General features: G+C 42.2%; 1 pseudogene; it reads right to left on the reverse strand.

Annotated features, from left to right (window-relative positions):
• Positions 1–15,568: 15,568 nt before the first annotated feature.
• LOC126068004 (HLA class II histocompatibility antigen, DP alpha 1 chain-like) overlaps positions 15,569–23,878 on the reverse strand; it is a 36,117-nt pseudogene continuing 27,807 nt past the window's right edge.

Genomic DNA, 23,878 nt, shown 5'->3' on the forward strand with positions numbered 1-23,878 from the left:
AAAGGTATTTCAGAGCATAGAAAAGGACAGAATACTACCAAACTCATTCTATGAAGCCATCATACCCCTGATACCAAAACCAGGTAAAGACACTACAAAAAAAGAAAATTATAGACCTATATCCCTCGTGAACATAGATGCAAAAATCCTCCACAAAATTCTAGCCAATAGAATTCAACAACATATCGAAAATATAATTCACAATGACCAAGTGGGATTCATACCAGGTATGCAGAAAAAAAAAAAATTTTTTTTTTCTTCTTATGCAGGGATGGTTCGACATTAGAAAAACAATTAATGTAATCCACCACGTAAATAAAACAAAAGACAAGAATCACATGATTTTATCAATTGATGCAGAAAAGACATTTGACAATGTTCAACACCCATTCATGATAAAAGCTCTCAGCAAAATAGGAATAGAAGGAAAATTCCTCAACATAATAAGGGACATTTATACAAAGCCAACAGCCAACATCACCCTAAATGGAGAGAGCCTGAAAGCATTCCCATGGAGAATGGGAACCAGACAAGGATGCCGTTTATCATCGTTCTTATTCGACATTGTGTTGGAGGTCCTAGCCAGAGCAATTAGGCTAGATAAAGAAATAAAGGGCATCCAGATTGGCAAGGAAGAAGTAAAATTATCTCTATTTGCAGATGACATGATCTAATACACAGAAAACCCTAAGGAATCCTCCAGAAAACTACTGAAACCAATAGAAGAGTTCAGCAGAGTATCGGGATACAAGATAAACATACAAAAGCAGTTGGATTCCTCTACACCAACAAAAAGAACATCGAAGAGGAAATCACCAAATCAATGCCCTTCACAGTAGCCCCCAAGAAGATAAAATACTTAGGAATAAATCTTACCAGAGATGTGAAAGACTTATACAAAGAAAACTACAATATACTTCTGCAAGAAACCAAAAGGGACTTACATAAGTGGAAAAACATACCTTGCTCATGGACAGGAAGATTTAACATTACAAAAATATCTCTTCTACCAAAAGCGATCTATACATTTAACACAATTCCAATCCAAAACCCAACAACATTCTTTAATGAGATGGAGAAACAAATCACCAACTTCATATGGAAGGGAAAAAGGCCCCGGATAAGTAAGACATTACTGAAAAAGAAGAACAAAGTGGGAGGCCTTACTTTACCTGATTTTAGAACTTATTATACAGCCACAGTAGTCAAAACAGCCTGGTACAGGTACAAAAAGAGATACATAGACCAATGGAACAGAATTGAGAATTCAGACATAAAACCATCCACATACAAGCAGTTGATATCTGACAAAGGCCCCAAAACAGTTAAATGGGGAAAAGACAGTCTTTTTAACAAATGGTGCTGGCATAACTGAATATCCAACTGCAAAAAAATGAAGCAAGACCCATACCCCACTCCATGCACAAAAACGAGCTCAAAATGGATCAAAGGCCTAAATATAAAATCTAAAACGATAAAGATCATAGAAGAAAACATAAAGACAACGTTAGGAGCCCCAATACATGGCATAAACAGTATACAAAACATTATTAAGAATGCAGAAGAGAAACTAGATAACTAGGAGCTTCTAAAAATCAAACACCTATGCTCATCCAAAGATTTCAACCAAAGAGTAAAAAGACTACCTACGGACTGGGAAAAAGTTTTTAGCTATGACATTTCTGATCAGCGCCTGATCTCTAAAATCTACATGATACTGCAAAAACTCAACTACAAAAAGACAAATAACCCAATTAAAAAATGGACAAAAGATATGAATAGACACTTCACTAAAGAAGACTTTCAGGTAGCTAACAGACACATGAGGAAATGCTCACGATCATTAACATTAAACCAAAAAACACAAAAGAATAAATGTTGGAGAGGCTGTGGAGAGATTGGAACACTTATACACTGCTGGTGGGAATGTCAAATGGTACAACCACTTTGGAAATCGATTTAGTGCTTCCTTAAAAAGCTAGAAAAAGAACTACCATACGACCCAGCAATCCCACTCCTTGGAATATATCCTAGAGAAATAAGAGCCTTTACACAAACAGATATATGGACACCCATGTTTATTGTAGCACTGTTTACTGTTTACAATAGCAAAAAGATGGAAGCAACCAAGGTGCCCATCAACGGATGAATGGATAAATAAATTATGGTATATTCACACAATGGAATAGCACGCATCGATAAAGAAAAGTGATCAATCTGTGAAACATTTCATAACATGGAGGAACCTGGAAGGCATTATTCTGAGTGAAATGAGTCAGTTGCAAAAGGACAAATATTGTATAAGACCACTATTATAAGAACTTGAGATATAGTTTAAACTGAGAAGAAAACACTCAGGGGAAGGGAATGAGGGTGGAAGAGAGGTATTCACTAGTTAGATAGGAGACAAGAACTATTTTAGGTGAAGGGAAAGACAACACACAATACATGGGAGGTCAGCACAACTGGACTAAACCAAAAGCAGTTTCCTGAATAAACTGAATGCTTCGAAGTCCAGCGTAGCAGGGGCAGGGGTTTGGGGACCATGGTTTCAGGGGACATCTAAGTCAATTGGCATAATAAAATCTATTAAGAAAACATTCTACATCCCACTTTGAAGAGTGGCATCTGGGGTCTTAAACGCTAGCAAGCAGCCATCTAAGATGCATCAATGAGTCTTAACCCACCTGGATCAAAGGAGAATGAAGAACACCAAGGACACAAAGTAATTACGAGCACAAGAGATAGAAAGGGCGACATAAACCAGAGACTACACCATCCTGAGACGAGAACTAGATGGTGCCGGGCTACAACTGATGACTGCCCTGATAGGGAACACAGCAGAGAACCCCTGAGGGAGCAGAAGAGCAGTGGGACAAAGACCCCAAATTCTCATAAAAAGACCAGACTTAATGGTCTGACTGAGACTAGAAGGACCCCAGTGGTCATGGTCCCCAGAACTTCTGTTGGCCCAGGACAGGAACCATTCCCGAAGCCAACTCTTCAGACATGTATCGGACTGGACAACGGGTAGGAGAGGGATGCTGGTGAGGAGTGAGCTTCTTGCATCAGGTGGACACCTGAGACTGTGTTGGCATTTCCTGCCTGGAGGGGGATGAGAGCCTAGAGGGATTAGAAGCTGGCGAAATGGATACAAAAAGAGAGAGTGGAGAGATGGAGCAGGCTGTATCACTAGAAGGGAGAGTAATTGGGGGTATGTAGCAAGGTGTATATAAGTTTTTATGTGAGAGACTGACTTGATTTGTAAACTTTCACTTAAAGCACAATAAAAATTATTTTTAAAAAAAGAATGTCCACTTATATTCAGATGCAGGCCACTGGCCCAAGGAAACTCCCTTTCAACTGATTGGCTACTCACGCAGATCCCATCATAGGGATGATCATACATCAAATCTCAACGGGGAAGTGATCATAACGTTATCCAACTGCCAGAACACTGAGGATCACGGCCCAGCCAAGCTGACAAACAACGTTAATGGTCACAGTCCACCTCTTATCAAGCTGGCACCTGTACACATCTCCTTAAGCCTTTCATAATCTCTGGATACAGGCAATTATAAAGTCATACTTGCGACTAACATGATACAATGAACACACATACAAAGCAGAAATACTCATAACAATTACAGTCATTGTTTCTGCAACTGCTCACGTGGTCGTAGCTGGTATTTAGAACTACCTTCTTCCACCACCCATTCCATATTCCCTTTGCCCTCAGCAAGCACCTCAGCTGGTCATTGTTCTTTGCTTGGTGGGGTTACCAAACCTTCATTTCTGAAGGGTCTGGGCCATTAGTAGTCATGTGGGAATTGGGCTGCTGTCGTTTTCCATTGACTTTAACCACAGGGCATGGTAGTACTAAGTGATGCGCTAAGGAACCATCTGCATTCCAGACATACTCTTCTTTACCTCCATTATGTAACATCAATCCGATTTCCTCTTGGTAATCAGGATCAATCACACCAGCCAGTATGGTAATCCCTTTTAGCCAGTCCTGTTGATCCAGAGACATAAGGAGCCCAAAGTGGCCAGGGGGCATTCTTAACTGCCAATTAGATGGAATCAGTGATGTGTCTCCAGGTGGGAGCATTCCTTCCTTTGGAACTAAGACCTGTAGACCTGCAGAGCATAACGTCGTGGGGACAGGAAGCAAAAATCTTCTGAGTGGGTGTCTAGGGGTAATAGTGAGTGATGCCACTTCCACACCCACCCCCTTGACTCCTGGACCCATGAATCTTGACTTCGGAAGATACAACACCATATATTGGAGGCTGGTTTAGAGCATATGTGGCCTTCTGGAGAACATTGCTCCAATGCTGCAAGGTATTGCCACCTAGCTGGCATGGTAATTGTGTCTTTAGAAGGCCGTTCCATCGTTCAGTCAAGTCAGGTGCTTCAGGATGATGGGGAATATGGTAAGACCAGTGAATTCCACGATCATGGGCCCATTGCCACACTTCATTTGCTGTGAAGTGAGTCCCTTGATTCGAGGCAATGCTGTGTGGGATACCATCCCTGTGGATAAGACATTCTGTAAGTCCATGGAAGATAGTTTTGGCAGAAGCATTTCATGAAAGGAAGGCAAATCCATATCCAGGGAAAGTGTCTGCTCCAGTAAGAAAAAAAATGCTGCCCTTTCCATGATGGAAGTGGTCTAATGTAATCAACTTGCCACTAGTTTGTCAACTGATCACCTCGAGATATGGTGCTATATCTAGGACTCCGTGTTGGTCTCTGCTACTGGCAGACTGGGCACAGATCAGTGGCTGTAGCCAAGTCAGCCTTGGTGAGTGAAAGCCCATGTTAGTGGGCCCATGCATAACCTCCATTCCTGCCACCATGGCTACTTTGTTCATGAGCCCATTGAGCAACGAAGGGAGTACCTGAGGAAAGAGAATGACTGGTTTCTATGTGAAGCATCATCCCGTCCACTTTATTGTTAAAATTCTCCTCTACTGAGGTGGCCCTTTGGTGAACATTCACTTGGGACAAATATTTTCACTTCTTTGGCCCATTCTGAGAGGCCTATGCACATCTCTTCCACAGTTAATCCTTGTCTCCAATTTTCCACAGGTAAAAAAAAAAAAAAAAAAAAATTCTTTTTTTTTTTTCTTTCCAAGTCCCTGACCATTCAGCCAAACTATTGGCCACATCCCATGAATCAGTACACAATCAAGCATTTGGCCATTTCTCCTTCAAGCAAAATGAAAAACCAGTTGCACTGCTCAACGTTCTGCCAGTTGGGAGGGTTTCCCTTCACCACTATCCTTCAGGGAGTTCCCAGAAAAGGGCTGCAGTGTTGCCACTGGTCACTTTCAGTGGTGCCTGCATATCATGCAGAACCATCTACAAACCAGGCATGAATTTTCTCTTCCTCAGTCAACTTATCATGAGGAACTCCCCATGAGGCCGTAGGTGCAGACTGGGAGATGGAAGGTAATGTGACAGGAGTGGAGAGCTAGGGCATTAGGTCCACTTCCTCATGCAACTTACTTGTGCCTTAAGGTCCTGCTCAGGCCCGAACTCATATACACACTTCCACTTAATGATGAAGAGCTGCTGTGCATGTCCAACTTTATGACTATGTGAGTCAGAGAACACCAAGGTCTTGATGGTAAGCTCAAGCCACATGGTGACTTGGTAGCCCATGGTTAAGCATTCAGTTTCTACTAAAACCCAGTAACAAACCAAAAGCTGTTTCTCAAAAGGAGAGTAGTTATCTGCAAAGGATGGCAGGGCTTTGCTCCAAAACCCTAAGGGTCTGCACTGTGATTCACCAATACGGGCCAGCCAGAGACTCCAAACAGCATCTCTATCTGCCACTGACACTTCAAGCACCATTGGATCAGTTGGATCATATGACCCAAGTGGCAAAGTGCCTTGCATGGTAGCCTGAACCTGTTGCAGAGCCTTCTCTTGTTCTGGGCTCCACTCAAAACTAGCAGCTTTTTGAGTCACTTAAAAACAGACCACAGTAGCACACCCAAATGAAGAATATGCTTCCTCCAAAATCCAAAGAGTCCCACTGGGTGTTGTGTCTCCTTTTAGCTGTGGGAGGAGCCAGATGCAATACCTTATCCTTCACTTTAGAAGGAATATCTTGACATGCCCCACACCACTGGACCCCTAGAAATTTCACTGAAGTGGAAGGTGCCTGAATTTTTGTGGGATTAATTTCCCACCATCTAGCATGCAAATATTTTACCAATAAGTCCAGAGTCATTGACACTTCTTCCTTACTAGGTCCAATCAGCATGTCATCAGTGTAATGGACCAGTGTGATGTCTTGTGGAAGGGAAAGGCGATCAAGGTCCCTGTGGACTAAATTATGACATAGAGCTGGACAGCTAATGTAGCTATGAGGTAGGCAAGTGAAGGTGTATTGCTTGCCTTGCCAGCTAAAGGCAAACTGCTTCTGATGGTGCTTCAAAACAGGTATGGAGAAAAAGGCATTAGCCAGATCAACAGCTACACACCAGATACCAGGGGAAGTATAATTTCCTCAAGCAACAAAATCACATCTGGAACCGTAGCTGCAATTGGAGCCACCACCTGGTTAAGTTTTTGATAATCCATTGTCATTCTCCAAGATCCATCTTTTTTTTTTGCACAGGCCAAATAGGCAAGTTGAATGGGGATGTGGTGGGAATCACCAACCCTGCATCCTTCAAGTTCTTGATGGTGGCAATAAGACCCATAAAACAAAAAAAGACTAAAGGGGCACACCAACCCTGGGGCAAAGACTGGAAGGCAGGAGGGGAGAAGAAAGCCAGTAATATGGAACCCAGGTTTGAAAAGGGAGAGTGTTGATATGCCATGGGGTTGTTAACCAATATCATAAAACAATGTGTGCACTAACTGTTTAATAAGAAACCAGTTCTGTATACCTTCATCTAAAGTACAATTTGAAAAAAAAGAAAAGAAATAAGGTTTTCTGTCAAGGCACAAGTGGAAATTTTGAGGTTGTTTATGCGGCACGTGAGCTTTGACTCTGAAACCGTGAACTCATCTCTTTCTTTCACTGCTTTGTCTAGCAAAAGTAGGACCAACCAGCCAGCTTCCTTATACTTCTCATTCTGACAAAATTGTGAAAAGGTATCACACATACAATTACCCAGAGCTTCGTCTTTCACCAATACCTGACCTATTGGTGGTGATATTTTGCATATTTGAATTGCCACCTCACAGCACGGATTGTCAGTGCCCTCTTTACTAGTAGAAGAAGAGGCTTCAACACCTTTAAGACTAACCAGACTTGAGAACCAATTTAGAAAACTCATCCTTACAATTTTGTTTCTCTAGAACCACTCTTGGTACCAAATGTCTTAGGCTGGGTTTTCTAGAGAAGCAAACCCAGTAAAGCATATAAATATATACAGAAAGAGAGATTTATACCAAGGAAATGGCTCACTTGCTTGTAGAGGCTGAAACGTCCCAAGTCTATGGATCAGGATAGTGGTTTCTCCTGATTCATATAGCTGCAGGGGCTAGTGAACCCAAAATCAGTAGGTCAGGCAGTAGCTCACAGGCTGTGACGTTCGACAAATCCCAAGATTGGCAGGCAAAACCACAGGTAACCTGCTAGCTCAAGTCCAAACAGGAGTCATCTGCAGGATCCAGAACAAGTGAAAGCCCCCAAGCTTTGTCAGAATGTCCACTTGTATTCGGAAGCAGGCCCCATGCCCAAGAAAACTCCCTTTCAATTGATTGGCTTCTCACACCAGATCCCATCATGGCGGTGATCACATATCGAATCTCAGTAGGGAAGTGATCACAACATTATACAACTGTCAAAACACTGAGAATAATGGCTCCGCCAAGTTAACAAACAATCAAATTTTCTTTGTCAGTTGAATGCTGCCACTTCAGCCCTATCACCATGGGGTCTAATCAGTTCCATTGTAGTTAGGTATCTTAATTTAGTTAGGGCAGTTCCCACTGTCAAATCTGACTTACATAAAATAGCTATCACAGCAGCCTTCAAGGATGCTGGAGCTCTCTTCACAAATTTGTCCCTCACCGGTGCGGTCAAAGGTGTGTCCTCTGGGCACTCCATCTGTGAGTCTGTGGATCTAACCTGATAAATCCTGTCTCACATGTCAATTTCCCTAAACCTTTGGATACCTTCTTTTTCAGTACACCAAGGCAGATGTGGTACTTCAGCTTGGTTCAGTATAGGCTACCTCTTAATCCATGCTTCAGCAACCCAACCAAATAAACTATTAGATCCTTTCCTAACCTCTCGAACTCAAACATTGAATAAAGGATCTGTGCTTACTGGACCCATATCAATAAACTCAGACTGATCCATCTTTCTGTTCCTTGCACCATTATTCCACACCCTTAATAGCCATTCCCACACATATTCCCAGGGTTCTGTTTGTACATATTAGAAAACTCAAGCAGTTCTTTTGGAGTGTAGTGAACCTCCTCCTTGGTCACACTTTGTACTTTACCTTTTGGGGCTTGCTGGAACTTAAGTCTAGCTATAGGTCTATGTAATGGATTGGATTGTGTCCCCCAAAAGTATGTGCTGACTTGGTTAGGCCATGATTCCCAGTATTCTGTGGTTGTCCTCCCTTTTGTAATTTTCCTATTAAATCATAATCTCTGCTGTGATTAAAAAGGATTAGGGTGGAATGTAACATCCTTCTCAGGTCATATACCTGATCCAATCTAAAGGGAGTTTTCCTGGGGTGTGGACTGCACCACTTTTTATCTTAAAAGAGATGAAAGGAAAGGGAAGCAAGCAGAGAGTTGAGGACCTCATACCACTAAGACAGCTGTGCTGGGAGCAGAGTGAATCATTTAGACCCGGAGTTCCTGCTCAGAGAAGCTCCTAGTCCAGGGGAAGATTGATGACAAGGACCTCCCTCCAGAGCCAATTGAAAAAGTCTTCCCTTGGAGCTGGTGCCTGAATTTGGACTTCTAGCCTACTAGACTGTGAGAAAATAAATTTCTCTTTGTTGAAGCCATCCACTTGTGGTATTTCTGTTATAGCAGTAGTAGATAGCTAAGACAGTCTAGAAGCCAAAATGGGTGGTAGGGGTGTGTTTTGAGAACATTCATCATTGTTTTGTAAGGCATGTGCCTTATGCAAGGCCCCAGGCAATGACCTAAACAAAGGCTGTTTAGACACTGCTGGGTTAATATCATCAGATGGAGATGAAGGGACTAACGATTTTACTGGGGTGACTTAGCAGACAAAGGTGGAGTAATCTCTGCAGATGGGAGTGAGAGGGCTGGTTCTGTTGGAAGGAGTGATTCAACAGAGTTTAGGGGTTCAGCCCCCCTCAGCTTTCTGAGTATCTGCCCATCTGTCCCCATCCCAGATTTCAGGATTCCATTTCTTCCCAATCAATGCCCTCACTTTAACTTCAGACACTACTTGAGGCTAGGAATTCAGTTGGCATTGTAATTCACCCACTCTTATGATAAGACTCTGAGTTTGGTTTTCAGCAATATCCACTCTGTTACTACAAAAAGTAAGACTTTCTTTCAAAGCACAAGTGGAAACTTTGAGGCCATTTATGCGATGCTTGAGTTTTGACTCTGAAGCCCTGAGCTCATCTCTTTCTTTCACCACTTTGTCTAGCAAAAGTATGACCAACCAACCAGCTTCCTTATACTTCTCATTCTGATAAAACTATAGAAACATATGAAGCATGCATTCACCCAGAGCCTCACCTTTCACCAATACGTGATCTATTGGTGATGACATTTTGTGTGTTTCTATTGCCACCTCAAACCATATATTAGCAGTGCTCTCTTAAATAGTGAAAGCAGAGTCATCAACATCTTTAAGACACCAGACTTGAGAAACAATTTAGAAAACTCATTCTTATAATTTTGTTCCTCTAGAACCACTCCTGATACCAAATGTCTTTGGCTGGGTTCTCTAGAGAAGCAAAACCAATAAAGTACATAAACATTATGTACTTTATATTAAGCAAAACCAATAAAGTACATAAATATTATGTACTTTATATTAAGGAAAGGGCTCACAAGGTTGTAGAGGCTTGAACATCCCAAGTCTGAGGGTCAGGCTGGAGACTTCTACTGATTCACGTAGCCACAGGGGCTGGTGAACCCAACATCAGCACTCAGGCAGCACAGCTCTGGCTCACAGGCTGTGAAGATCAACGAATTCCAAGATCAGCAGGCAAGGCAGCAGGCAAGCTGCTAGCTCAAGTCCCAAGAACAGGAGGTCAGAGGAACAGGAGCCAGCTGCAAGATCCAGAGCAAGCAGAAGCCCCTGAGCCTTGCCAGAAAGTCCACCTGTATTGGATGCAGGACACATGCCCAAGGAAACCCCCTTTCAATTGATTGGCTAGTCACAGCAGATCCCATTATGAAGGCGATCACATTATATCAAACCTCATTATAGAGGTGATCAGATCATTACACAACTGTCAAATTAAATCCTAAGTGCCAAACCACTGAGAAACATGGCCCGGCCAAGCTGACACACAACCGTAACAATCACACCATATGATCCAGCAGTCCCATTCCTAGGAATATATCCTAGAAAAGTAAGAGCCATCACACCAATAGACACATGTACACCCATGTTCATTGTAGCATTATTCACAATGGCAGAAAGATGGAAACAACCTAAGTGCCCAACAACAAATTAATGGATAAACAAATTATGATACATATACACAATATAATACTACACAACAATACAGAACAATGATGAATCTGCAAAATACCTCACAACATGGGTGAGTCTGGAGGGCATTATGCTGAGTGAGATAAGTCAATATCAAAAGGACAAGGAAACAATCAAATATCCTCAACTAGTGAATGCATAAACAAAATGTGATATATCCATGCAATGGAATAGTGTTCAACAATAAAACGGAAAAAATGCTGATATATGCTACAAAATGGACTTTAAAAACATTTTACTAAGTGAAAACAGTCACACACAAAATATTTTTTGCCACATGATTCCATTTATATGAAATGTTCAGAAAAGACGAATTTATAGACACAGAAAGCAGATCAGTGGCTGCCTACGGTTTGGGGTGGGGAAGTGACTTAAGTGTAAACAGGAGCCTTTTTGGGGTGATGAAATGTTCTACAGCTGGATTGTGGTGATAGTGGCACAAATCTGTAAGTTTACTAAGATCATTGAAGTTTACATGTACGATGAGTGCATTTTGTTATACATAAATTTTATTTCAATAAACCTGATAAAATAATCTTTAAAGAAAAAGAAGTCTTTCTAATAAAAAAATTTTTTTAGAAACCAAAAAATTCAGAAGACAGAAAAGAAAAAAATATATTTGAATAAAAATTTTAAATTTCTTAACATGCAGAGAATGACAAAATCAAAGAAATATGCAAGCTTCAGGGAAAAAGTTGCAACAGAAAAGGCAGATATTAGGCTAAATTTCTTATTGTATAAAACTGTCGACAAGTCAATAAATTAGTGAACAAGAATCCACGAGAAAATTGGGCAAAGGATATAAACTATTTACAGAAGAGAATACGCCAATGAGCAGTAAAATATATGCTCAAGCTCACTAATAATCAGAAAAACGCAAATCCAAATAGCAATGTGGTGAAATATTTCTCCCCCCAAACTAGCAAATATAAGTTTTTATTTTTTAATCAATAATTTGCACGACCCTGTGAGAATGGAGTCTCTCATGTAGTATTAGGATTGTGAATGGGTGGCAGCTTAAAGCAAAAGCCAAACCAGTTGCCATTGAGTGAGTAGATTCTGCCCCATAGCGACCCTATAGGTCAGAGTAGAACTGTCCCATAGGGTTTCCAAGGAGTGCCTGGTGGATTCAAACTGCTGACATTTTGGTTAGCAGCAGTAGCTCTTAACCACTGAGCCACCAGGGTTTCTGGGGGCAGCTTGGAGGTATCCAATTCAAAATGTAAATGTAACATGATTGATGACAACAACAAAAATCCACTCTTGGTATGTATCCTAGAATATCAGCCCTATATGAGCTCAAGAAGACTAAAACTGAATATTTGTTGCACCAGGGTTTGGAGTATTAAAGATATTTCCAAATTCTAAAACTAAAGACTGATAAGTTTATCCTGTTCATTAAAATTCTGTACATTGAAAAGCTGTAAAATACATGAGATGACATCATATTGCAGGATTATATTTGGGTACTGTACATGGGGATGTGAGTGTAAATTGGTATACTCCTTTGGGTGGTTTGGATAATCCAGTATTTCCATCCTAGGTGTTTACACTCTAGATAAATTCTCACATGTAGGCCCAAGATTACATATAAAAATGGTTTATTGTACCACAATAAAAGAAAAGAAACATTCTGAATTTTCAGATGGAGAATGGATAAATTGTTATATACCCATTCAAAGGAATAAAAAAAAAAACACAGAGCTTAAAATAAATGGACTAAGACTAGCAACGTGGATAAGAAAAAAATCATAAGATGTAGCGCCGGTGAGGATGTAGAAAGTTGCAAGGGCCATCTCTGCCACCATAAGGACAAGAAAACAAATGTATAAGCTAAATGAAACGGCTAAATTGGAAAAAAAATCTTATGTTTAAAGCGTCCAAATTACTGTAGAGGCAAACAAACCTAAAAACTCCACATTCCAGATATGGACAAGCTCTGCTTAGTTGAGGAAGGACAGATTTCCACTCTCCTCCCTTGGATCATCTGCTGAATCGCAACACCGGTGGAAGGAAGTTTGAACCTATCACGGAAGGGAGATTTTGATGGGGTAATGAGAAGTCAACAAAGCTTTATATAGTCTGTGGGCTTGTGTGATGGACTGAATCTGTAGGGGCTCCAAATATTAAACTAGTTTAACCTTGCCAGCTGATTCTCCTCCCAGAACTTTTGCTAAGTTCATGATGGTGGTGTGGGAACTTGGGAGGTGGATACAAAAAAAAAAAAAAAAAAAACTAAGTTCACTGCCATCAAGTAGATTCCAACTCATAGGGACCATATAGGACAGAGTAGAACCGCCCCATAGGGTTTCCAAGGAGCACCGGATTCAACTGCCAACACTTTGGTTCACAGCTGTAGCACTTAACCACTAGGCCAAAAGGGTTTCCAAGTAGGTGGATAGAAGTCAGAAAAACAACTCTATAATTTCGTGCAAACAAATATCAGTAAGGAAATCAAAGCTATAACTATTTTCAACCATCTTGACCCAACTGTCATTTATAACAGACATATATGTTGACTACATACAGGTCTTGCCTGCCCTGTCCCGCAACCAGATGAGCTCCAGGCTTCCCTTGGATCCATTTCCTGCATATCAAAGTTATACCTGCCCCTTACAATGAACCATTATTAAGAGGGGGCGATGGAATAAGCAGTCTATATTTTCTTGGTGGGATTTCTTACCTATTTTTGTTCCTGGTGTCAGCAATATTAATATTATGACCAAAAGGGAGACATTACAAAAGTTTGTCACCGGTACCCTAGATGACAATCAACATGGACTTGCTGCTCTTAATAAAAAAAAAAAAAAAAAAAAAAACTGCCGCATGCGAAAGCGGTGCTCCAGAACAGAACGGCTTTGGACAGGATAACGGCAGTCCAAGAAGCCATCTGCGCTTTATTAAAAATCAAATGTTGTATATATATTTCCCGTTATACAGCCCTCATAAACCACTCCCTTGTTCACTTGCAAACCCAATTAAGTCATATAGAATGTATGGAGGATGACACCTGGTTGGCAGAAATCAAGGGGTGGTTCACCGGGTAAAAAACACAGTGGAAAAAAATTACTATTTAGCCCTCTTTGCACAATAATAGCTGCAATCATCCTTTGCACCTGCTTATACAGCTGGTGTGGTATATGTTTACAGTGTTTTAATAAGTTAAAAAAGGGAGCCCTGCACTCATTTACCCCATCCTGTAGGCTCTGGAAAGCTCTCAAAAGAGGTGGGTGCAGGAGATTATAAAAAGGGGATAAAGGGGTGGAATGGGGGATTGAGGTTTATCCAAAACAGGTCCTGCCCATGAAGGACTCTGGGATTGAGCAAGAGTCACTTACCGGGCAGTAGCCTGGTCCCGTAGTTAGACAGGAACTTTAACCAGACTCCCCTCTCTTCTCCCTCACCGCTGAAGTTAAGAGCTACTGATTAACTGCCTTTATGTGTAAATTCAGCCTTCAATTAACAAAGTAAACTCCCTAAGATTCCTTAGGACCCTTAGGACCGGCTACCCCACTGTTTTCAGAATTAACTTCCCACTCCCTTACCCCTGTGATACCCATATCACATTCATTTCCCCTTTTTAATTCACCCACACTTTGAGAATATAAGTGTTAGAACAAAGGGGTCCCCCCCCCAATGCCACACACACAGATTATAACCTAGGTTAATTGTCAGCACTTCCTGGTTTGTCATGGGATTCAGAGCTGCCTTCTATCCATAATTTTCCCCTAATTAAAAGCCTTTTGTCCAATCAACCTGGCTTTTACCACCTCTTTTTTTGAAATCCCAACCAAACCTTTCCAGGGTGTTTCCTGGTTGCTTCACCACATGTGACTCTGGCCCCCATCTTTGGTATTGCCCTGACCTGGTCCAGAGTGGTACTATGGAAGTGGGAACCAATAATACAAGGTAATTCATATGCATAAACTACATTCCCTCCTAAAACAGAAAAGTCTTAGGAGAGAAGGGGTCAGAGTTTATTTAGTATTTGTTACACGATTTCCTCTCTCCCTCTGAATGCTAGCACAGTATTAATGAGAGCGAGTGCAGCCCGCAGCTACTCAGACACTGTTAAGCAAGACCTGCTCCTCCTGTCCATTGTCCTCAAGACCCTGAGCACTGCCTGTAATTCAGTTTCTTCCTTAAACCAGTCGAAACCAGTGTATTAGCCTCAAAAGTGTCCTAAAGTAACCTAAGCCTCATTAAGACCTAATTGAATGTTAAGAACCCTGCCCCAGGCCGAGCTTATCCATTTTCTATACATGTTGTTGTTAGGTGCCATGGAGTTGTTTCGGGCTCATAGAGACCCTATGTACAACAGAACGGAACACTGCAAGGTCCCACGCCATCCTCACAATCGTTGTTACGCCTGAGCCCGTTGCTGCAGCCACTGCGTCAATCCAATTTGTTGAGGGTCTTCCACTTTTTTGCCGACTCTCTATTTTACCAAGTATGGTGTCCTTCTCCAGGGACTGATTACTCCAGATAACAAGCCCAAAGTATGTGAGACATAGTCTCGCCATCTTTGCTTCTAAGGAGCGTTCTGGCTGTACTTTTTCCAAGACACATTTGTTCATTTTTCTGGCAGTTCATGGTATATAGTCAATATTCTTCCCCAACATCACAATTCAAAGGCGTCAATTCTTTTTCCGTCTTTATTCATTGTCCAGCTTTGGCAGGCGTATGAGGCGATTGGAAACACCATGGCTTGGGTCAGGCGCTCCTTAGTCTTCAAGGTGACGTCTTTGCTTTTTAACACTGGGCCGCGCGGTGCGGGGGTCGTGGCGCCACAGTTTCCCCGCAGAGAATTACCTGTTCCAGGCACCAGCGGAGCGCTACTGCGTTTAACCGGACCCATCCCTTCCTAGAGAACTACATCTCTCTAACCAGGACAGCGACGTGGGTGAGTTGGTGGCGGGGACGGTCATCGGCCAAGAACTGGAACACACAAAAGGACACCATGAAGGAGAGGCGGGCCACGAAAGACACGTTCTGCACACGCCTCCGGGAGCTCAACCTGCAGCGTCGACGTGAGCCAGGCGGCGGGCCCGGGGAGGGTGGCGGCGGCAGAAGGGTGTCCTCTGCAGTCCCGACTCACCAGGGCCGCAGGGTCCGCGGAGAGACAGCGGGAGCGCGGACGTTGGGTGAGGAGCAGGAGGACTTTGGGGCTGAAGATGATGAGGGAAGAGAACCCGCCGGCAGGCTTGCTATTTGTCCATGGGAGAGAGGGCAGGTCCTGAGCTGGGCTGTTCAGGAAATGAGAGAAGAGGAAATCAATGACAAATGGTCAGGGAGTTAGTGGCCCTGACAGCTGGTTGGATGTGGGTGTGAAGGGAACCCAGGAGACAAGTCCGGGTTTGTATTGTGGGACATGGAGACAGTACCTCCCAGTGAGTAAAGTGATGTAGGAAAGAAACACTTGTAGGGGAGACTGAGTTCACTTTGGGGTCTGTTGGCTTTCAGATGCTTGAGGGACACCCAGGGGGACTGTGTGATGGACAGTTATAGTAAAGGGCCTGGACCTGTAGAAAAGGGTCTGGACTAGATGAGATTGCCTAGGGAGAGGAGAGCCAGTGAGAAACATAGAGAGCAAAAGAATAGTTGACATTTGTGGTGTTAGCTAAGAGACAAAAGCCTATGAAGGAGACCAAAAAATAAAGAGCAGGTGTTAGGAAAATCAGGACAGAGAGCTGTCCTAGAAGCTGGGATAAAGCGTGACCAAAAAGGCACAGTAGTAGACAGTTGGAGAGAAGACTTTGGAAAATCAAGTAAATACAAGTTGAAACGTGGGTTTGGGAATCAGGGAGACCTTGGGGAAGCCAGACTGGCTACAGCAGTGAGAGCAGGAGCTGGGCCACAGTGGCCTGAGAAGTGAGTGGGAGATGGGGTTGGGGGAGCAGGTGAGGATGGGGTTGGAGAGTAAACTCCTTCAAGGCTGAGATGGCATTTTATTCCTCTTTGATTCCTCAGCGCTGGCACAGAGTAGTTTTTGTGCTGAATTGCACTGTTCGTTCAAGAAACTTGAGTTGTCAAGGGAAGAAAAGGAATCAGGTGTGTGTAGAGTCAAGAGGAATTTTCAAGGATAGGAGAGAAGAGCCTTAATTTCTTCCTGTTAGCTTGTAAAGAGGGAGACTGGGTACACTAACCAGAGGTAACCAAAAGAAACAGTATCCAGAGGTGGAGGGAGGAGCCTTAAACAAAAACAAGGGCCCTTCTCACAGAGAAAAAGAAAAGGATGGAGGGTGGGAGCAGGGAGGAACTGTGGTAGATGACAGCCTTTGACCCTTTTTTCTTGGAAAAGCAGAAGAAAAGGTCATCTTCTAAGAGTGAGATGGAGGACAAACTGGGTAGGAATGAGGACAGTGACATGTGTTTACGAAAGTTGCCGAGGTAATTAGGTAAGAGAAGTGTCCAAAGACAAGTAATAGGATTGGCAAAAACTGTTGAGGCCCTTACCAAGAATTTGTAGGGGCATAAAACTTCTTTGTGGCACCATTGTCTTTAATGATAATCAGCCGCCGTATTGCAGAGAGCTCTGAATGCCAGCCTAAGGAGTTTAGGTTTATCTTCTAAGCCAGTTGGTCCCCAACCTAGCTCTGCTCACCAGAAACTCCTGGAGATCTTTAAGCACAGACACACCAAAACTACTGCCCAGAGATTCAGACTCAGGGGATGGTGAGGTCTGGAAACCTATATTTTTAATTAGCTCCTTAGTGATTCCCATGTAGTTGGATAAGTGTTGCCAGGCACTGAAGATTTTTTTAACTAGGAAAATGATAAGATCGGGGCTGAGTTTTCAGAAGAGTGTGAAATGAGTTGGAGAAAGAAAGGACTGGAGTTAGGGAGATACAGTAAGAAATTGTTATTATTGTTGTTGTTGTGAATAATAATGAGGACATGAATTAGAATGAAGAAGAACATGAAGAGGTAGGTGAGGAAGGGAGGATGGGAGTTGTGGCAATCAGTTCTGATGTGGATCCCCAACTAAGTTCTATAAGTAATTGAACAGACTTGGGGGGGGCATTAGACAAGGCAGTCTTAGAGTAAATAGAAATCTTTTGCCTTCGTGAGGAGCCCTGGTTGCCCAGTGTTAGGAACTTGGCTGCTAACCAAAAAGGTCAGCAGTTTGAATCCACCAGCAGTTCCTCGGAAACCCCATGGGGCAATTCTACTCTGTCCTATAGGGTTGCTATGAGTCGAAATCAACTCAATGGCAACAGTTTTGGGGTTTTGTGTTTTTCAGTTTTTTGTTTTGTTTTTTGGTTGCCTTTGTGAAATGTATTTTGAGCTGGGTCAGAGATTGAGACCATTTGACCTCTAGACAGCACCGGTACCTCCTAGAGGTTGGCTGTATACTACAGGCAAAGTACCTATCATAGAATGCTCTGGGACCTTAAAATAGATGCTCAGGGATAGCCCCTGATTTGCATGGGGCCAGGAGTCCTATGGAAGCAAACCTGAACCTAATCCACAATTGGGAGTCAGATTTGGGTTGAACTTTCTGATGAACTGTGAATTTATATAGGTGATTATAGTAGGGTGAGACACAAGATGTCCCTAAAAGAAAATCAACTTAAGAAGGCTGGCAGTTTTGACAAAACTGGGCACAGGGCAAAATATCAGTGGGAGCAATGGGTCTGTGAATAGTTCAAGACTATGCGTTTACCTGACCCAGCCCCACCTCAAGATCTTTGTGTTCTCTGGGAGATAGGAAGGAGAAAACTTATTAAGGACCAAGAACCTCTGATGGGGAAAATCTCTCTGAATGGGCTGTTCTTCAGGGATAGATGGATCTGCCCTCTGGAGGGAAGAAGGGTACTGATGGCAAAGGTACAAAACAAGTAACTGCACTGGGGGTTGGAAGGTGACAGGCAGTTCGCAGTAGTATAGACATTGATCTAAAAGGACAGAGAACATGATCAAGGAGAAGAAAGGACGTCAAGTAGAGAGATGCAGAGGGACAGGTACACCTGATTATTTGTGAGAACCCTCGGGGAAGGAACCCAAGAAGACATAATTGCAGGGAAGCAGAGAAGGAACTTGGGAAAGTTCGGGAATTCCTACTAATCAAGCATGTAGGGCCTCAGAATACTGGGTTTGGAGCTATTGCTATAAAAATGGGGAAAAAATTTTGTAAGGGAGACCATAAAACATATAGGCTATTTTTAAAATAAGTCATATCAAACTTATTTCATTTCCTTTTTATTTTTCTTTGAAATAAAGTCACTGGTCCAAAACAATGTCATTGTTCAAGAGTATCTTAACTTCGACAAATTATTTGAGTGGATTTTTCATCTTTTTCGTCAGGATAGAGCATTGAAAAGTTAGGGAGTTTCACAGTTGGTTAAACATTCTTTGTCCAAAGACTATTAGTTAATGGTTTCCAGTTAAAATTTCTGTTGAGTCTGCCACAGAGTGCTAGCTTTGTCTCTCTCCTGTTCTTCTCAATCTTTATTATGTAATTCACAGCCATATATATTCCATGTGAAGGCCTACTTCTGTCTTTTCAATACCACCCTCATCCACTAGCCTAATTATGTCATTTTTATTCTAAACACCTAGAAATCGATTCCATGATGAAAATGTCAAAAATAATAAACTCCAATGCCATTACGTTTTTTTCTTCCCTGCTGCTAGTCAAACCTAACAGGAACATCTCCGCCTCTAAGAAAGCGCCGCTGTAGCACCATGATCTGTTCTGCCACATCACAGCTGTCTCTCCAGGCAGCATTCAAGTCCAGTGTTTCCTTGAATGGGCAAGAGGGGCTGGGTCCACAGAACTGATCCGCAGTGGAGACTGGACCTTCCAGATCCTGGTGAAGCTGGAAATGACCCCTTATCAGGACAATGTCTACACCTACATATGGAGCTCCCGAGCCTGGACAGGCCTGTCACTGTGGAGTGAGTTACTCCCTGATGACCCCTCTAAATCTCACATTCTAAAGAATAGGGGACCCTCTCATTCTGGGGCCCCTTTGTATTATGTTATAGTGGAGTCACACCTACCCCATCTTTCTCCTATACGAGCCCCTGACTCTGGTTCTGAGCTGGGGGCGTTGGAGACTTGTCTGTCCCTAGTCAGAGGATCTTGAGGAGTCACAGTTCTCCCCCATTGTCAGAAAATCTAGTGAGCTCAGACACCTTCCGGAATGACCCTCAGACATGGAAACAGTTCTATTCCCTCAGCCTTTTAGCCTATCCTGAGTTATTTTGAGAGGCAGCTGCCAGAAATCAGTGTTTATCCCCTTGATGAAGTCACCACCTGTCTTAGTCATCTAGTGCTGCTATAAAAGAAATACCACAAGTGGATGACTTTAACAAAGAAAAATTTATTCTCTCACAGTCTAGTAGGTTACAAGTCCAAATTCAGGCTGTCAGCTCCAGGAGTTGGCTTTCTCTCTGTCGGCTCTGGAGGAAGATTCCTTGTCCTTAATCTTCCCCTGGTCGAGGAGCTTCTCAGGTGCAGGGACTCCAGGTCCAAAGGACACGCTCTGCTCCTGGTGCTGCTTTCTTGGTGGTATGAAGTCCCCAATCTCTGCTTGCATCCGTTTCCTTTTATCTCTTATAAAATAAAAGGTGGTGTAGGTCACACCCTAGGGAAATTCCTTTTATATTGGATTAGGGATGTGACCTGGTAAAAGTGTTACAATCCCACCCTAATCTTTAACATAAAATTTATGATCACAAAATGGAAGACAATCACAGAATATTGGGTATCATGGCCTAACCAAGTTGATACACACATTTTTGGGGGGACATAATTCAATCTATAACACCATCCTAAGGTCCAGAACCTGGAGACCCTTTCCAGATTTACTCCTCCAGAGTGTATCCTTCTTGCTTTCCTTGTGTTGGTACTCTACCTCAGACTTCAGGACCTCAGACAGGACCTGAGAGGTGCAGCAGGTGGAAGTGAGACTGCCCCTGGGATCTGTTCTTCCCAGAGGCGTAGTCTGATTCTGCCCAAAGCAAGATGCTTGAAGCCATCAGCTAATAGGCTCTTGTCAAGCAGACTATCAAACTGAAGTCAGCTAGACACAGGGTTGGAAGTACAGAAAGGTTTATTCACAGTTTGCAAACTGGGAGGCAGGCAGAGTCTGTGACCTAAGGCTGCCAGCTCCCTGAACGAGGGCAAATTTGTTCCTTTTATAAGGAGTGACATACATATGCATGAACAGTGAGGGGAGCATCCTCAGTCTTGTGATGTGTGCGCAGTTTGCATAATTTTAGTGAATGAGTTTTTGCACACAGCTCTAAAATATTGCATACAGCCCTAAAAAAATGGTGATGGCTTAGATTCTGAGTCGGTGTCCCTGCACCTCGGTCTCCTGCCCGGAGAAGAGAAGAAACCTGTGGATTCGACAAATCATGGTGAAGTGCTATAAAAGTTGCAACAAAAATGTAGCAAGAATAGACTTTTCTGGAAAAACAACTATTATGGGATGGTTAATAACCCTTTCATGACTGTCTGCTTCATGTTGACTGCAGTTGGGGGATTTGTACTGAAATTCATCATCCTCGAAGTGAGTGTCTTCATGCATAAGAGAAGCAAGAAAGGTAAGGAATCTTCAAGAGGTGGCTGAGACTTGCCTTCCCGTGTATCACTCACTCATCTTCCATGAACAGGGTCTGAGCCAGAAAAGCAACTCCTGAGAATCCTGGAGACCACAGAAATCAGATGGTTGAGGAGCAAAGCTGGCCTGTAGGTAGAGAGGAATTCCCAGGCTGAGGTCTCCAGCATTCAGGCTCTTGCAGGGGAGGTGGCGGGGAAGGGGAGACAGGGGTGGAGTCATTTAGTGATTGGTTACGCTCCAAGAGCCCCTAAATTCCTGATGACAGGATGAGGGCAATGGGGGATGAGGTGGGAAAGTTTATTTAATTGTCTCAGGTGTTTTGTGCAGTTCTGTTCTGTACACATGAGGTCACCATGAGAATAACACCAAATAATGAAGCAGGGAAAATACATTTTCTCCAATGTTTTAATATTAGAATATATTTCCTTGTTTGTTTTAGTATAGCTGTATAAGCTGTGATTAATCTCTAGTCTTTAGAAAATAGCGCAGGTTCTGTTCAAGATATGGCTGAGCAGCCTGTTCCACTCTTAACAAACACCCTAATACCTTACAACATGTTTTCTCCTATTCACAATGGGTGATTGAGAACTTGACATAACTAACGCCATAATGATGCTTTAAGTAATCTCTGAAAACATTTTTTTATTGCGCCAGCTACACCAGTCTCTTCCAAAGGGGTGCAGAGCTCTCTCAGCTCCTGTGGCCTTGATCTCTCTTCTCTTCTTTGTTCTCTCAAGAAATGTCCTTCAGCCTATAAGATGGCAGCTAGAAAAGATGCCCAACATTTTTAATCTACAACTTTCTTTCTTGCTCCCTATCTCAGCCAGAGTGGACTTGGCAGGACAGTTCCACTAGCCGGGAGATTCTTATGTGAGTTTTTTCGGCCTGTTACAAACATACTGATTAGAGCCCAGATGTCTGACATGCATATCTTTAGTTTAATAAAGAGTTTCTTGTAGTTGTTTTGTGATGTATAAGACCATCTGTGGACTATGTGCTCAAAACATTAGGTAACCCTGACCTTCCCTCTATAAAACTCCCCCGCTAGTTCTTTAGAATTAGACAGAATTTGGGAGAAATTTAACCCCCTCTGTCTCTTGAATACCGGTATTCAATAAAGCTCTCTTACTGCTTACCTTCTCCTGTCTCAGTACTGGCTTTGCAGCAGGCAGCTCAAACCCGCGATTTGCAGAAACATAGCTGCACCTAATTCTGTTTGAAATGGCATGTAGAATGACAAGCAGACTAAAAAAATACCTAGATACTTTATAAAGGAACTGTAAGAACTTCAAAGACAAAGAGGAAATTCTGAAAACTTCAACCTATACAAGAACAAGAGCAGATCCATCTATAAAAGAACAAGAATCAGATAGACATCATTTTTGTCAACATTAACACTTAATGCCAGAAGATAATGAGATACAGAATTTCAAATTCTAGTGGAATCCAGCCTTTCTGGAGCCATGGAGGCTATATGAACCTCCAAAACTATTGCCCTGAGATAGTCTTTAAATCTTAAACCAAAAATACTCCCTGAGGTCTTCTTTAAATCAAACAATAAAAAAAAAAAAAAAAAGTGCCAGTTTAGCTTAATTAGTAAAGAATGGCTGCCTTGAGCATTGTGCTCTTTTAAAGAACTATCTGTATGGGATCAAATTGACAACAGCGACTGGGAAGGTTAGATAGGAAGCTTGGGGAGCGGTGAGTTTATGTTAATAGGGGAGGAACAATTCAGAAATGGAGGAGAGAAAGAATGGTTGTATAACTTGAAGAATGTAATCAAAGTCACTGAATTGATTTACATGCATAAATTGCTGGATTGGTGTATGTTTTGGTGTGTGTATTTTCAACAATGAAAAAAGAAGGTAATTGGCTGTTATTCTCATAGAGCTAGAGGGAAAGAACTTTCAATCTCAGATTTTATATTCTGACAAAAACCCATTGCCTTCCAGTCCATTTTGACTCATAATGACCCTATACGACAGAGTAGAACTGCCCCATGAGTTTCCAAGGAGGGCCTGGTGGATTCGAACTGCCAACATTTTGGTTAGCAGCCGTAGCACTTAACCACCATGCCACCAGGGTTTCCTGCAACAAATAGTCAGTTTAATATGATAGGTATTCTCAAACATTCCAGGCCTCAGATGTTTTGCTACTTACAGTACCACTTTTAAAATGCTTTTAGAAGAACCCAAATGAAAAGAGAAACACATCTAAGAGGATTGTACATGAGTTATCAAAAATAAGAAAGATAAAATAGTTTTTAAAAGTTAACTGTTATCTTAAAAAGCAAACACAAATTTTTTTTAAAGGAAAGGAAAAGTGTGTTTAAAACAAACCAAAACTTTTAAATGTAGAGAATGTCCATATGGAGTTGGTGGCAGATGATGCCGATGGGAAGGAACAAAAGTACTGCAAAGAACTTGTCTTTTGGAGTGGGGGCAGGAAGAGTATAGAAACAGATCAGCTTTTTAAAGTCCACAAAGTAAATAAACGTAATTTAATGGCATTAAGATAAAAACACTTTATGAATATAATTAGAATGTTTATCTTCTATAACAGATGAAGTGGACCTAACAACTGGGAAATAAGAAATGAGAAAAATGAA

The sequence above is a fragment of the Elephas maximus genome, chromosome 1 (genome assembly GCF_024166365.1).
Source record: "Elephas maximus indicus isolate mEleMax1 chromosome 1, mEleMax1 primary haplotype, whole genome shotgun sequence".
Taxonomy (NCBI): domain Eukaryota; kingdom Metazoa; phylum Chordata; class Mammalia; order Proboscidea; family Elephantidae; genus Elephas; species Elephas maximus.